Source organism: Carassius gibelio, chromosome A23 (assembly GCF_023724105.1).
Source record: "Carassius gibelio isolate Cgi1373 ecotype wild population from Czech Republic chromosome A23, carGib1.2-hapl.c, whole genome shotgun sequence".
Lineage (NCBI taxonomy): Eukaryota > Metazoa > Chordata > Actinopteri > Cypriniformes > Cyprinidae > Carassius > Carassius gibelio.
Window position 1 is genome coordinate 14,050,653 of NC_068393.1, and position 16,158 is coordinate 14,066,810.

Genomic DNA, 16,158 nt, shown 5'->3' on the forward strand with positions numbered 1-16,158 from the left:
GTCTTTTCTTCAGTGTCTGTTGTGAGTGTGACTGCTGTGATTGTTCACGTACGGCACTGCTGACGTGTTTTCTGGTGCGCCCAAATAACAAAGATAACACGTCAACATTGTCTTACATCAGCAGCGTCGTGTACGCGCTCACAACAGACCCGGAAGAGAAGACAATTTTTGTTATTTTTGGACCAAAATTTATTTTCGATGCTTCAACAAATTCAAACTGACTCTCTGATGTCACATGGACTACTTTGATGATGTTTTTCTTTCCTTTTTGGACATGGACAGTATAGCCTACCGTACATATATTTTCAGTGGAGGGACAGAAAGCTCTCGGACTAAAAAATCTTAAACTGTGTTCCGAAGATGAACGGGGGTCTTACGGGCTCGGAACATCTTGAGGGTGAATTATTAATGAAATAATTTTTGGGTGAACTAACCATTTAAGACTTGTTTTGTGGTCCAAGGTCACATATAAATATATTATTATTATTATTATTTTTGTTATACACTGTTATTTGTAGGGGCTGTTTTGAAGTTGGAACACTATGCAAATGGCCAGAACTTCCTAGAATTATTCTAAAAACACTCCAGAAACCTTGCTAACCATAATGCCCTGGAAACCCCCGCACCCACCATAACATCAACATCATGCTGTTGAGTTTTACACTACTGCATTTTAATGTGTCTCTTATCAATTCTGAGTGAGTATTTTCGCTTTGTGAGAAGCTAGCATCTCAAACCTTTTAAAGACCTTTCATTATTTGCATACGTTTTGTTTTTGAAGGATCATTGAGTATTGGCGTGCACAGTTTTGTCTGTCATCAGTGCTTATTTGTGTTTTCAAGTATTGTATTACCGCCTCGTAGCCACCAGCACTCACAATTTTGAATAATCTCCTGTCACCATCTAAAACAGATGAACTGAGTGAACACGACACCTCTTTCTCAGAGAAAAAGAAGAAGAGGGAGGCTGGTGGATGGCAGGACTGTGTGTCATTGTGTGCTGATGGATGTGCAAGGCTCACTGCTCCGAGCACTTTCTTAATAGGGAGCGGGAGGCTTGTTGTGGCACTTTTCTCTCTCAGCTGGCAGTCCATTTCACAAAGGTTAGAGCTGCCCCATAATACAGGCTAATCAGAAGTTTATCTGTGTTCTTTCCGTTAGATTCTCCCAGGTCAAATCCGATGACCGAAGCGCATGCCTCAGAGTGAAATATTGGGAATTCTTATTTTCCAATATAAGTGTTGTTGGGTTAAGTCGTTTTTTTGAATAATGTGTTTTCCTCAAGCATTGAAACTCTATTTTTTTGATCTGACAATCCACCCGAGATGCTTTGCGACCTGTGGCCAAACGGAGACCACTGGCTGTGGTTTAAAAAAGCCGCTAGCAGCTTTTGTCCGAGAGCATTAGCATTAAATCACACTGATCTAGTTAAAGCAGGAGCATTTAAACCTATAATATCACTTTCCTCCTGCTTTTTTTTTTTAAGTACAATCTAGATTTCATGTTTGAATAATGTCGGTTTTCTGACGGCTGCTGAGTTGAAATAAGAGGTAGCATAGACCGTACTGCAGCACTGCTAAGTGCTTGAAAATGTCACTAAAGCAGTGTTACTGGAGTGAATGGATGGCTGATATAATGGTGTTTGACATGAGAGCCTTAGTCATGAGAGCTGTCAGTAGAGTTTGAAATCAGCCAGAGAAGCAGGCGGGGAGGTGAACAATTTCTAAAGCTGATTCTGAAGAGGAAGTAAAAGAGACAGTTTAGAGAGAAAAAGATAGATGAGTTGCATAATGAGATTGAAGCTGCTTTAAAAAGAGGTCAGTTGTTTTCAGCCATTCAGTCATTCACAGATTTGCTGCACTTAGTGAACTGAGCGGCTCAGGTTTAATTCATCAGCGTGTTTTCAGGCATTTATACTCAACCCTTGATGTGTCTCTTAAAGATAACTTCAAATTCAAATTGACAATCGTAGTTCAACCAGAAATGAAACTTCTGTCATCATTTTCACACTGTCATGTAGCTCCAAACCTGTATGACTTTCATTCTGAGCAAAATTTTAAAGACTGCAATTTTAACAAACAAGAGACTGCTGCTTTAAAGCTTCAGAAGCACTGTGAACGTGGTCCATATGACTTGTACTCTTTCTTCAGTCTTTTGAAGTGAAATGATAGCTTTGTGTGAGAAACAGACCAGTTGTTATTCGACATCAGTCACACCTCTTTTTGGCGTGTCGATGGCACAGTGTCTGATTCATAAATGAATAATACTCTGAGTCAGATGTTTCCAGTGAACTAATTCACAAACTCATCTGAAGTTAAAGAGTGAAACATGATCAGTTTAGAAATAAGTTTCAGTTATTTCCTTAAACAAAGCTGTTGGATGGCTCCAGAAAACTTTAATTATATTGCAAAATTCATAATGATTTATGAAACATATGTACTTTTTTGCAGCTGATATGCTTCAGTCTCTATTGTAATTACATAATGAAATAGCAGCACAACCTTTTAAATGTTTTTGTGGCCAAAGGAAGTTAAAGTGAGTGTAAACTATTCCTTTAATAAATCTCTTTGAGCCAGATGATGAAACGCAAGCCAATGAATTTGTGTAAATCAATTGTAACACCATTTTTGCATAAAGTGTCACATTTCATTCAGTGCATCACTGCACGTGAGAATGGTTTTACACTGATTCACTGTATTCAAATATGTCACATCTCAGAGGGTAAATGCATTGCAAATGCTGTTTCATATTTTCTTTGTGTCAAGATCATTATTTTTTTCTGCTCTATCCATGACAAATCGGTGACTGTGGCTGACAAAAACAAACCAGCTCATCAGTAATAAATATACTCTAAAAATGAGACCTACTCAAATCAAGGCTGAAGCGTCCTTTCTATCTGAGCCTGTCTCTAGGTTATTTTTCATCTTTGTGCTCGACAGCCATGCGTCTGTGGATCAATATCAAGTGATGACTGGAGGAAGACAGAGGCTGTGTGCAGAATGGAATACTAGCTTTCTAGTACTAGTTTTTATTGAATAAAAAACACATTTTTAAATATTTTTTTTTTTTTTTTTTTTTTTTTTTTTTTTTTTTTTTAGTTAACAATAACAACTTTACTATCATGCTTCAGAACATGAACAGAAAATGAAAATTGTCATCATTTACTCACCCTCATATCTTCAAAACCTGTATGACTGACTTTCATCCGCGGAAAGAAGATATTTTAAAGAGCAAGTATTATTTAACCAGACAGTTTGGGACCCCATTGACTTCTGTTGTATGAACAAAAACACACATTCTGTGACATTTCTCATACTGTCTTCTTTTGTGATACACAGAGGAAAGTCAGTCAGTTATACCAGTTTTGAAAGACATAAGGGAGAATAAAAAATAACAATATAAATTGTTGGATGAACTATCTAGCATAATGTGTTGTTAAGTTTACATTTACTCCTGCACTGAGAGAGATAAACAGATATTGACAGACATGAACATACAGCTGTTTAGGAGGAAAAAGCCCAGTGTTTTTAATACAGTGATCTAATCCTGGGCGTTAATAACCTTAATCTGTAGTAATGGCAGTGGGTTAAATGCTTTAATTCTGTGGAGCAGATGTCCCAGAGGCTCAGAGGTGGTTCACCAGACCAACGGCCATGTCACAGGGGTGTGTTGGGCAAACGGAGCTGTATTATTATTTTTTGGTTATAAAACTGTACACACACAACAAATCCGAAGCGGAAACAACCAGTAAATGTAGTTTTCCTCCCACTTTTGGTCAAGGGCTTGCTAAATATTACCTTAGCACAATATACACACACTCAGATAAAGGGAACACTGTCTCTCCCGTGTGAAATGTTTGGGATTAGCCCCCCCCCCCACCCCATTGTTTATGACAGCAGTAAATAAATCCTCAGCGTTAATTCCAGGTGATGCATTCATCTTTGGTTTGTTTCCTCGTGTGCATAAAGCTGCGATGGCTAGATGCTGTTTCTTCATTTAATGCTTGCTTTTATTCACTTGCTCGCTCATGCATTCATGATTTATTTCCTTCCTTTCTTTTCTTTTGTCTGTTTTTCTGCTTCTCCCAGATTGTGTACTGTGAATGCCTGTAAAGAGGGCTTCGGGTCCTCGGAGACGCAGTCAAGGTTAGTCACCATTACAGCTGTAAATCCAGCTGTTTCTTTTCTAACATCTCCTTGTTTTATGCCTCTGATGCTTCCCTGAACTCCCTTCTGTTTGACTCAATTAACACACTATTTGTTCACATCCTCTTTTAAAAGCAGTGATTCTCAACAGTTTTTGAAAATTGTATCATAAAAAAATATAAAATTGAATTGAAAAATAAATGTATATGCACTACTGTAATGTGTATGTGTGTGTGTGTGTGTGTGTGTGTGTGTATATATATATATATATAGAGAGAGAGAGAGAGCGAGAGAGAGCGAGAGAGAGCGAGAGCGAGAGAGAGAATCTTTTTTTGCTGATCTTTTTTTTTTTTTTTTTTTTTTTTTTTTTTTTTTATCTCCCTTGATCCTGTTTAGTACCACTGTAGTCCTGGTTGGGAATCACTGCTTTAAACCTCATCATGCTAACAGTCCCTTGTGTGTGTCCTTGTAATAATGTTCGATTGACCCCACCCTGTTTAGCATGACAAACACGACCGTACCGCTTCTGTCCGTTCTCAATGCCCGCCCACACCGCATGCCGACCCAGTATGTGTGATGCATGTGATTGTTTTGATGTGACCCCTCCAGTTAGCTAGTTGAAAAAGTGACAGGCTGCATCAGTGGATGCAAACGATTGTAATAAATCCAGCAATGATATAGAGGCAGTGCATCTTAAAGCACCAGAGCGGTTTTCTTAATGAGTTTGATAATTGGCTTTCTGCTGGCTATGTCTCCCTTTTTTTCGTTACACCTCCCTCTCTTTCTCTCGGTTTCTCCTTCTTCTTAGCTTTTACTGTCCTTCACTGTAGGAATGAGCAACTGAAATTTACCCAAAAATGTATAACTGATTTTTTTTTTTCTGTGAAACACAAAAGAAGATATTTTGAGAAATGTCTCGGTTGTTATTTTTCCATATAATGAAACTCAGTCGAGTCCAGTGTTGTTTTTGACTTAAATCTTATAAACAAAACCTTCTTTAAGATATTTTCTTCAGTTATTATATTAGAAATAAAGTCAGGTTTTCAACAACATTATAAATGGCAGAATTGTCATTTTTGATTGAACTATTATTCCTATAACCGTCTTGTTTTTAAATTCAAGACCGCTTTTGTGTCTTATCTCATACGTCTCTGACGTCACTAAACATGGCCCCATCATACTTTCTTAACGATAGCATGCAGATAGATAAGTGAGAAATCCATTGCGACATGAGGACAGGCTACGGAGACAACTGTCATGATGTCTTTGCTCCAGATTCACGAGTCCACACACATACATGACTGCCCTAAATGCATGCTGACTTCAGCTTTGAGAGCAGTGCTGGAAAGATGTCAGCGTTCAGGATGATTCAGCGCCCCAGCGGAGCGACAGTGACACCGTTTCACTCAGCTAGGCTCGTGTAGCTGGTATTGTGGGATTTGTTTTGCACCATCTGGAGGAATGTACCTGCAGTAAAGGGTGAACAATGCTCCCTCTGTATTTCCTGTGAGCGTTTAAGGGCACTACATCTAAGACGGACCCGTTTTGTTATCATTCTTCTTCACTCTCCTGTGACTGGTGTTACGTGGGTGCACGGAGGGTGAAAACCTGACAGTGAGATCTTAGGACAAGGCGAGGGAAGTATGATAATCACACCTTGCCAAAACTACTATCTCATCTGCATGTGAATGCTTTTCCAGCTGGTAAGCTCAGCCTAGGGCACGACGACTGCTGAAACAACAGTGTGAGATACTGCTGAGAGCATTAACTGTGTGACAACAGCCTTAATGCTTTGCTTTAAGCTTTTCAGCTTTAAGATGGTAATATACCCGATAAATACTTTTCCCCCTTTTTTTCTCCTTTTTGATTTCCAAGCAAATATTTACAATCTAACAGCGAGTGTGCGTTGCTAATTGCTTCGCAGTTTATTGAATTTTTTTGTTCGCTGTATAGTGTGGCAGCGTACAGTATGTAAGTTATAAGTGGTTTGTTAGTCACCCAAAACATCTTGTTCTGTTTTGGGTAGGGCTGATGGTAGCAACTTGGCATTGGCGCCTGAAGTGAGAAGTAAACAATGAATCACCAACAGCAGTTTCAGAATTTCCCACTGCTGTAAAAGTCATCAAACTCCACATTCCAGCACGACATGAATGCACATTACTACTTTTATAACCTCCAGGAGAATTTTTGTGTGTCTCCCATGTTTTTATGAGACAGGATCTGTGGTGCGGTTCCTCATACTGTCCAGTGGGTGGCAGAATGAAAGACTCCAGTCGTGTGGACGTGCCTTCTCACATGGCAGACACTAGCGGCTTGAGCTAATGGATCTGGACAGAGGAGCTGAAAGCACAACCTCAATTCACTTCCTTTTGTTTTACCCTTTAAAATCGGAGAGAGGTGGAGGCATGAATTTGTGAAGGGTTTATTTATTTTTTTGTGTGTCTTAATTTTATACATATTCAAATGGATAAATTCAGGTCTTTTATTTGTGTTAATTTTTAACCTGTTTATTTATTTTCAGTTGGATAATAAAAATAGATTTGTTATTTTTTGCCTTTTATATGTGTATATATATATATATATATATATATATATATATATAATTTTTATATATCTAATATAAGATAATTTTGCTTTTAACTCTTATTTATTTATTCAGCTTTTGCTTATATATTTATTTTAATTATTTAGAATCAGTTGTTTAAACAAGTATTTTACTTTTAATAACTTTTGTTAACTTAGACAAATGCACGTCCTCAGACAGCCTTAGTGAGTGCTCTTAATATATGTACAGTCAGGGAGTGAGTGAAGTAGCACCTGGGGAGGCTTGTGTGTGTGTGTGTGTGTGTGTGTGTGTTGAGCAAGGAGTTAGAGAGAGCAGAAAGGGAGGGCTTTCTGCCCTGATGGACTATTTACCACCGGCAAACAAAGAGAAAATTCAAGGCGTCCACACGGGAGCTTCATATATACTTAAAAATCTGCAAGCGCTCGTGTATGAATCTGGCCAAACGTCTTGTTTTCAGAAGTAACCACTCATTTAGATCTGAGTACGAGTCTACGCATGAAGCTGAAAAGTAGTCAGGTTTGCCACTCGTCTCTCAGCGAGCTCAGCACTGTGTAATTTCGTGAGAAGACAGACACGTAGACCTCCCCTTCACGTTCCCTGATCTAATTTGTTTGCCGGGTGACAGCAACACATGCTTGTTGCTTTTTCCTAATGTGATGGTTTTGAATCTAACTGTCCCTTGAAAGATGGATTTTTATGAGTTTGTGTACCTTGGCAATACGCTAAATAACCTCGGCGGAGTGTCGCAGGGTTTGAGGTTTCACAAGCCTGCCAAATATGGATGAATAGAAAAGTAAACAGCTATGCAGGGCTTGCCACAGGGCAATCTCTCAATGAAATGAAGCGTTCCTGCCTCACATCAGAAGGCTTTTACTTTCTTCTTCTGCTGTTTATAATGTTAAATAATGGTTTGGAAGGCAGTTATCTCTTTAACTACTATTTAACAGAGGATGCTTGTAATGTTTTACTGTGTCAAACAGCACAGATTACTCGGGAATCCCTTGATGAGATGTTATATGAAAATGTTTATTGGCGTGCTACAAACTGATCCAAACCTCTCTAACAATATGTGTAACTCCATTGTGGCTGAAACCCATTACATTTCCTTTGTGAGTCATTGTTGAATTGGTTGAAAGCGTGAAATACATTTAAATTCAGTCGTTTTTATAGTCAAAGAGGGTTTGGTTACAGTCGTTCTGTGATTTCTGCTTGTTTTCACCCCTCATGTCTCAAAACTTGTAAAATAGTGTCATCCGAAAGTAGCAGAGTGCTAAAATGGCATGCAGCAAATTGATGTCAAGGTTTTTTCGTCTGCTAGCAGAGCGAGGCTGTCAGCTGATGGAGTGTGTGTGTGTGTGTCTGAAGGAAAAGTAAATGGGGGTGGAAGTGGCTGGTGTCTGTTGAAGGGAAGCACGAGTGTTTGTTCCCGATGGCAGGCATCAGAGTGTGAATATGACCTCTGGTGGAAAATAAAAAGTGGGTGAGAAAAAGAAAAGGCAATGGCTGCGGAGATCAACCTCCACTTTTAGGCACTCCGAGCTACTGTTATTTTGTATCACTTTGAAATGGCAGTATGGTTTCCTCGAAGACACAGAGAAGAACACATTTTATTATAACTAGTGGAATAAATCCTGTCTATCCCTGAAATGGCGTGAAAGATTATGTTTAATTTCTTCATGCTGTTTTTACTGCTCGATAACTCGCCGAACCTTATACCAGAGAACATTTGCTTTTGAATGTTTCTCTTTTTTTTTCTGTCTCTCTTCTGCTTGTCTGCTGATCCCTGCTGAATGCATTAAATGAAGTTACTAGATATGAGTGCTTAAGGGGCCAGGGCCTCCCAGGCTTGCCAAGGCGCTCAGAAGCTTGGCTCATTCAACCATGTCATCTTTTCTTTCTTGTCGTTTTTTTGTTATTTCAGCTACTGGCTGACTTATTAGTATGGCAGGGCACTTTAAGTCTTCAATAACTAGACTAAAAAACAATCAGGCAGGAGGAGGCATAATAAATCAGATATGTACATCTAATTATTTTGTTCAAATTCATCAAATCTGTAACGAGGAGGGATTTTATTGGGTACAATAAAGCACTTATACCCTTTCCCACCTTTTAATTATCAAATCTGAAATGTTTAGCATCTTATCAAATTATAAAGGCCTGTTCACACTAAGGACAATGATAACAAAAAAATTGTTTTAAATATTGTTCTTAATAAAATAAAAAAATATATAATAATAGCAGTCCACACCACAACTGTAACGATAATGAGACAGAAAGGAGCAATATCACCGTAATCACTTAAAAATGATTTTGCCCAGCTGATGAACGATAAAAACATTGATAGCCAATCAGAATCCATCCTGCTTTGAGGACCTCAAACATTTAAAGTGGCAGAGGACAAAACTTCAGTGTGTGCTTAAAAATGTTATCCTGCTTTGGTGTGGATGCTAATAGAGGTGTCATTATACTTCTCTTTATCGTTATCGTTCTTAGTATGAATGGTCCATAGTTCTTGAAGGAATAATCTGGGTTTTTCAAGTTGGGTTCAACTGTCAGCATTTAATGTTGATTTCCACAGAAAATAATTACAACTCATCCATTGTTTTCAAAATGGGGTCCATTTTTAGAGGATTTAAAAGCAGAAACGTGAATCTTATAATTTCATAAAAAAATTAAAAACATAATTCTTTGTTTTTTTCCACACTAAAATCTTAACCCAAATACTGTTTACATCTTGGGGCAATTCTATTGAACATCCCTATGGATTGACTTCCATTGTAAGTGCCTCACTGTATGTGTTTTTTTTTAAGAAAGTGAAATTTCATTTTTGTGGTCATCAACATCATGCCACAAATGCTTTCGATTGAGCCCGCCTCGTATTATACCTGGCATATTTCTTTAGAGGCACAATATGTACGATTTATTTATTAAATATCCAAAAACCTGTAGAACAGTGTTATATTTTGCTGACCTGTGTATTTACATTATCCCAAATGTTTCAAAGAATGTTTAAATCAAGAGAAATAAGCAATTTGAACTAGTGACACAGGCCGTGTCCATAGTTTCATTGTGTCGCCTGCCAGTGATGTCATAACCCCTCGATTTCTGTTTTTTTGACTAGCAGCGAAATTGTACCTTTAATTCTTGTCATCTCAAGCTAAATCCTTCATTAATACACTGGTGCGAAGGGGTCAGGGTACAGTAGCTGAGGCATTGTGATGGGTATTGAATGCAGAGCAGAACTGAATAGACACAGTCAGCTTCCCAGATACATGCTTAGGCCTGTAGAATGCAGAATGCTTTGCTTGTAAGTTGTAACTGTACCGGTTGTCTTCTTTCATTATTTGTTAATGGTGCCCAACTTGACAGGGCCATGTGATAAACAGAGGAGCTGTGAAATCCTGGAGGTGGAGTTCTCATCTGCCTGTTAATGGGATCTCATCTGCTGTTGCGAATGCCTGCTGAACAGCCATCTGAGTGCATGAAATGCAAAGCATTCACAAATTTGCTGCTCTTTTTCGGTGTACAATTCCTCCTAATGCTCAGCTTGTGTTTTGTATGCCTCTGTCTGAACCCTAAGCAGTTTAGAGTGTGCATTATTTGAGAATTTATTAAAGCCATCAGAGTAGTTTTTATTGTTACTGAGTGCATTTTGTGAAAATGTTTACTTTGCATATAACATTACGATGATTTAATATTCCTCAAACAAATCTATATTCTACAATCTATACATTGTTCATGCATTTTCCGTCGCGATTCCTTTCTGAGCACTAATTAAACCCCATGCCAAATGCATTGTTGTGTATTTTTCTCATGAGCCAGAGTAGCTAATCTCCCATTGGCTGATAGCAATGATTGGTATCTCTTTGAAAACTGCATTCTCTAAATATCTTCCCTGTGCACAGCGTGGATCTCGCATAAGCAAGTGACTCAGGTTTCCTGTTGGGCACATTGTAAGTGCTATCAGGGCGGCTCGGGGAGATAAATATGGATGCACTTGAGTAAATGTAATAAATACGCCTGAATGTGAAGCTCAAACGCTTTCCAAGAGGGGAGGAGGAAAGCCTGCTGGGGTGTGAGTGTTTGTGTGTCTGTGTGTGTGTGTGTGTGTGTGTGTGTGTGTGTGGAAGCGTGCACTTTAGGTGCATGGCAGAGCTAAGGATTGTCAGGAGAAACAGAAGTCACACTGTCTCTGGCTCCCCTGGAGCTGGAAAGCGTTTGCCAGCACTGGGATCACTAGGGACACCTCCTCCTTTTGAAAACCTGACAGGCTACATGGTTTGCAGCACAATAAAGGCCCCTCAGTACACCAAACTCACTTCCTATTGATCTTAGCTGCCTCAGCAAATATAACATTGGCAAGGAGAAAATCATTATTACTGGTTTTTGTTGTTGTTGTTGGTTTATAAGATTTTGGGATATTCTACAATGTAACATTTCATTGGTCTTTCTAATTTCTTTTGTCTGTTGTCTGATTTGTGAAATCAAATACTGCTATGATGAAAAAAAAACAATTAGCCAAATTAAAAAAAATGTTTTTATGTATTTATTTGTTTATTATTTCATAGAGGGCTAAACTAAAAAAAATTCTTGTTGGTGTAACTGAAAAAAGGAAGGATAAAAGTGGGTTAAATGGATAAACAAATATGCAGGAAGCCATTTTTCTGTCATGTGACAAGTCATCCATTAAAGCACGCCTTTAGACCCCCATGACTTGAGGTCACTTGTGTATATATTGTATACATTACACATTACTATGGATACATTATATATTATATATTTATGTAGGCATACACATTGTTTATTTATACAAGATTTTTGTCACATTTATATTTTTATTAAAAGGCCATGTTTTGTTAAAGTTAAATGGCACAGCTCAAAAAAAATTGTTCATGACCTATGAAAGTATTTTTTCTTTACAGATGTGTTTGAAAAGTTGTGTTTAAATGTGTATTCAATGTGCAAGGAAAGTATTTTAGTACATAAGACTTGATTTTCATTTTTCAGAGTCATTAAATGAAATATTTGCAGAAAATGCAATGAAGGGTTTTCGGAAATGTACGAAAAGCTATGTGAATACAAAGATTACCACATTTTTGAAATATTTACCTTTTTTACTTATGACAGAGCTTATGTTAAGTTAATTATTTATATTCTGTATAGAAGCACAAAATCAGTTTTGATTCTTGAAAAGGCTTCAAAGAAGTTCTTTTTAAATGCACATTTATGAATACATGCTGCTTTCATGTTGGGCGGGGGGGAAACGGAGTAATTAATGCATTATGTGAATATGCAAATGACAATGAGAGCGCCAGCGCACAATGTATATGTAATTCTCACTGGTTGTTTTGTTCTCAGACTCAGTCTTTTGGCAGCGAAACACGGCAATAAAAACTGGGCGTTCATTATTGGACACTGAAAATCAATACCCGGATTCTGTGGTTTATTGAAACGGTAGGAGCATGCTCTTTGGCGTGTTTTCTGTGATTATCTATTTGTTATTATCTGTGCTGCTGGAGGTGGAGTCGTCAGCATGCACATTAATATTCCGTACAGCAGCCGTGTGAATCTGGATTCAACGTCTTGCTTACCGATGCAGTTTCTTTACCGACCATATCTCCACGGTTTACGATCAATCACGACTCCAGTCCGATCATTTACAATCGGCAATCATTAGAGTCCAGTCCGTGTTTTTGTTTTGCTCGCTTTTTAGAAGTTATGTGTGTGTGTGGTGGAGAAGGGGGGTAATTCTCCTTCACTAGTGTCTGGATAAAGAAAGACTAGGTCAGCCATGTGGATGCGTCTGTTGAACAGCTGAAGAAGAAGAGGAAGAGGAGGAGGATAGAGAGCGAACGTGCTGTGTGTGCATATGAAAGAAAGCGCGAGGAGAGAGCGAGGGAGCGCGTGAGTGTGAGCGCGCGCGCGCGCGTGTGAAAAAGGAAGCGGAGTCTGTAAACGCCGAACTCACTGATTTCCTACCCTCCACAAACTCAAGCTTTCGGAGTTATCACAAGGCGAAAGGGAGGAGGGGGAAACCGCAGACATTCAGAAAACGATTCCCCGGGCGGTCCGAATGCGAATAAATTAGTAAAGCGAGGTCGTCTTTTGTTGAGGCATTTGCCCCGTTTCTTCTCTGTATGGACAGCGGCTCTCTGCGTGATAGTACTCAGCCCTCGGCTTCGAGGATTTTGGCCCAGGCCGAGAAGTTCGGCAGGGTCATTTTCATCCAACAGACGTGGAATTGTGTTTGAAGTTGTTTGCAGCAGCCCGATAGGAACTTAGATCATCATACTGGCGGGTGAGTAGTGCCTTGGCGACATTGGCTGTGTTCTAAAAGAAGGAAGACTGAGGGAGTTTGGAAGGTTTGAGTGGGTGGGAAGGTAAATGGGGGGATAGAGATGGAATGTTGGCAATTGCTACAGGCTCAGAAGTTGAAAGCAGCAGTCTGTTTTTTTTATAGCATGTTTCACTTTTGCTCTTGTTTTTGAAAGAGGGGAGAACTGTGTAATCTTTTTAGTATGCTTTATGGCTTTCTAGTAAGTAGTCTTATCAAGTTTCAGCTATACAACTTTCATCTTCCGTGAAGAAGTTCTGTGATTGTTTCCATTTTACTAAGTGAGGAACTCAAGCATTAAGTGAATTATTAATGCTCGGGTAGCAGAATTAATGGTGCATTTAGAGTTGGAGGTGCTGAGGATCTTCAACACATTAAGAATGCTGTTTATCTTTGTTTAGCTTTATGAAACACCATCACAGCAGTGCACTTGCAGTGACTGCAACCCTCACATGTTGGAAGAGACCTTTTGTTTACTGAAAACCCTGGGAGCAGGGGAGGAGAGCTTTTGTAGACCTGCCTGACCAGTTGGAGTCTGCTCTGGGACAGCCAAGTCTGCCTAACTTCCCTTTGTTAACTTGAAACACTTGAACCGTGGCCCATGATGGGAACAAACATGGCCGGTTATGGTCCTTCCTAGCATGTAGTGATATGTTGGTGGTGAAGACCACCGAGGCATGCCTGTTTTGTTGGGTTACACTCTATTGTGTTTTTTTTTTGTGTGTGTGATGAACATGTGAATAATCTAAAGAACCATTCCTTCAATTGAAAGGTTTTATGGATATTAAATGTTCTTCATGGAACCATAGTTATTTTTAGGAGCGTTAGTTGGAAAAGACTTGTCTGAAACAGTTTTTGTTTCACAGCCTGCCTTGTCTGATTTCGTTTTCCATGCTGTGCTTGTGGAGGATGCATTTTGTATATCCTCTTTGGTTTATTGGTCATACTTGAATTTCATGTGACTGTTCAGTTCCTGGGCTTACATAAAAAAAAGACGCCATGTTTTTCTCACTTTGCATATGTAAGAGATAGCTATTTGTGTTAAGAAGGGCCTACTCTTTTGTGGCCAGAAGTGATCGTCCCATCCCCCCACACTGGGATGTTTTTCATCTCCAGTTGTGTAACAAGATGGTAATTGATGTATCCAAGGCTTTGAGGTGGTCAATCACACTCTCCTAGAGTTTTGTGGGTTTTCCCAAATTGGCTGTCACACCGAAAACACAAAGATTAGGATTAAACGTCACAAAAAGATAGCATTGACCAGGCTGGAAACATCTAGACATCAGTAATCTGTAATCATAACAACTATGTGCAGAGTATCTGTCCTAATCCTTTGGTTCATAGAAAATGGAGAGCGTGAGAGAGAGAAGAAAAGCTTCTATAAACCCCCGTTACACATGCCATGGCTTTGAGGGTAGCCTGAGGTGAAAGAAATCAAACATTTAGTGAAGCGTCTCCTGCAGAGGAACTAAAGACTACAGCAAGGAACAGAATGTTTTCATAGTCTTTTGTTACACTCAGGGAAACCTGTTTGAGCTAGATTACTTTAAAGTACACAGACGCCAAGTTTAATATTTGAACACGGCCTGTCCATGTTTGTAGCACCCTTTTCGTCACCTATTTAGATTCGAATATGTCTAATTAGGTTGTGTTCGATGTTTCCAAACATCCTCCTTGTCATCTCTAGTGAATGACTGTGCTCTCTTGCTCTTTTTAAATGATTTGTGAAGGCTGTGTGTTTTAATGTTCTCGTTATTATACATCTGAGTGCTGGGCCTTCATTTGCAGAATGTGGGTGTATGATTAACTGTGTCATCCTTCTCCCTTAACAACTGCTTGCCTCTTTGCTTGAGCAGTGGAGAATGGCTGCTAAATGTTTAATGCCTAAGCGCACAGTGACATTTAGCCTTTGTGTTTTCTCTGCAAAAAAAAAAAAAAAAAGGTGGTGTTCGTTCTTTTGCGTTAAATAGAATTAGCCACATCGCAAAGATGCGCTATGTGTGTTATCCTCCACGTTAAAAGCATCAAGCGGGCGACGCTGATCAAAGGCGGTTTGGCAGGGCTGACGGAGGGGTTTCTTCATAGAGTGTGTTGTAGCGGATCAGTTGGTGTGCCGTGGCTGCTGAATGTTTGACGGGGCTTGGGCAGGCATGTTATTTAAGCTGCTCGCATGATGGAACTGGCTGGTGTTATGCCGCACGTCTTTTCTCCTCCGTTTGCCGAGAGAGGCCTTAACGGTGGTACATCCGGGCTGAGCTATGCAATGTTATGCTTTTCAGGTTGGGCTTTGTCCCTGCAAACTTGTAGGTAGACTCTCCTTTGTTTACAAGAATGTGTTGGCACTTTCCCCTTGATAATAGATACAGTAACTACAGGCGCCTGCCTGTAGCCCTAGTGACAAAGAGACCTGACACTGTCAAACTATAAACAGCTCAAGCAGCTGAGTCGTCTGAATGCTTCTGTAGCAGCAAGTACTAAGAGCAGATTGATATCTGTCTGGTAATAGGCTCGTCTTTGTTTGACTCATTCCTCAGACTTCACGGGAACACGGTATGATGTTTCAGCAGCACTCTCTTTGTCTTATTTGTTGTTCATTCCTCTGTTTATTTTGCACATGCCAGAAGGAAGTTGATCTGTAGTTGTTGAAGTTAATCTGATAAACCTGGATCGCTCCATTTATGCATTAAACATTATAAACAAATAAATGTAAACCTGAGGAGCGCGAGACGTTAATGGGTGTAATTGAAACTGATATTTTTTTAATAAGCCCTAAAGCACCTGAGCCCTTTGCTGGAGATGTCTCGCACATGTTAAGTGAGAGGGGACATCTGGACCTGTTAATTCAGCACATGGCCATAAAGTGAGGTTGGGGGTCCCACAGGCCCCACAGTTTTCCTGTTCTGTAAGGGATGTCAGATGTAGTCTTTTATGCCTGCACACCCTTACTAGTATTTGATTTGTCCTTGTCCTTATAGAGAAACGCTCACTATGGTGATAAACGTATTATAAAAATGCAGTCCTCACTCAAGTGCTTTCATCTTGAAAAGCATGCGTTGGATCGAAGCTTTTCTTGCTTAAAAGGATCCAAACTTCTTAGACTGCTGGAATGGAGCA

At 39.4% G+C, this 16,158-nt stretch overlaps 1 protein-coding gene across 4 annotated transcripts in view; it reads left to right on the forward strand.

Annotated features, from left to right (window-relative positions):
• The window catches only part of LOC127945058 (arginine-glutamic acid dipeptide repeats protein), a 161,132-nt gene that overhangs the window by 37,113 nt on the left and 107,861 nt on the right, over nucleotides 1-16,158 (forward strand). The window contains exon 2 of one of the 4 annotated variants that reach the window (XM_052541585.1): nucleotides 4,088-4,144. The exons of 1 other annotated variant lie outside the window; for it this stretch is intronic. The gene's annotated coding sequence lies outside the window, so the exon portion shown is untranslated. Of the gene's footprint in view, nucleotides 1-4,087; nucleotides 4,145-12,440; nucleotides 13,009-16,158 lie in introns of those variants that run through there. 2 more of the 4 variants (XM_052541586.1, XM_052541583.1) reach the window with 2 other exon arrangements.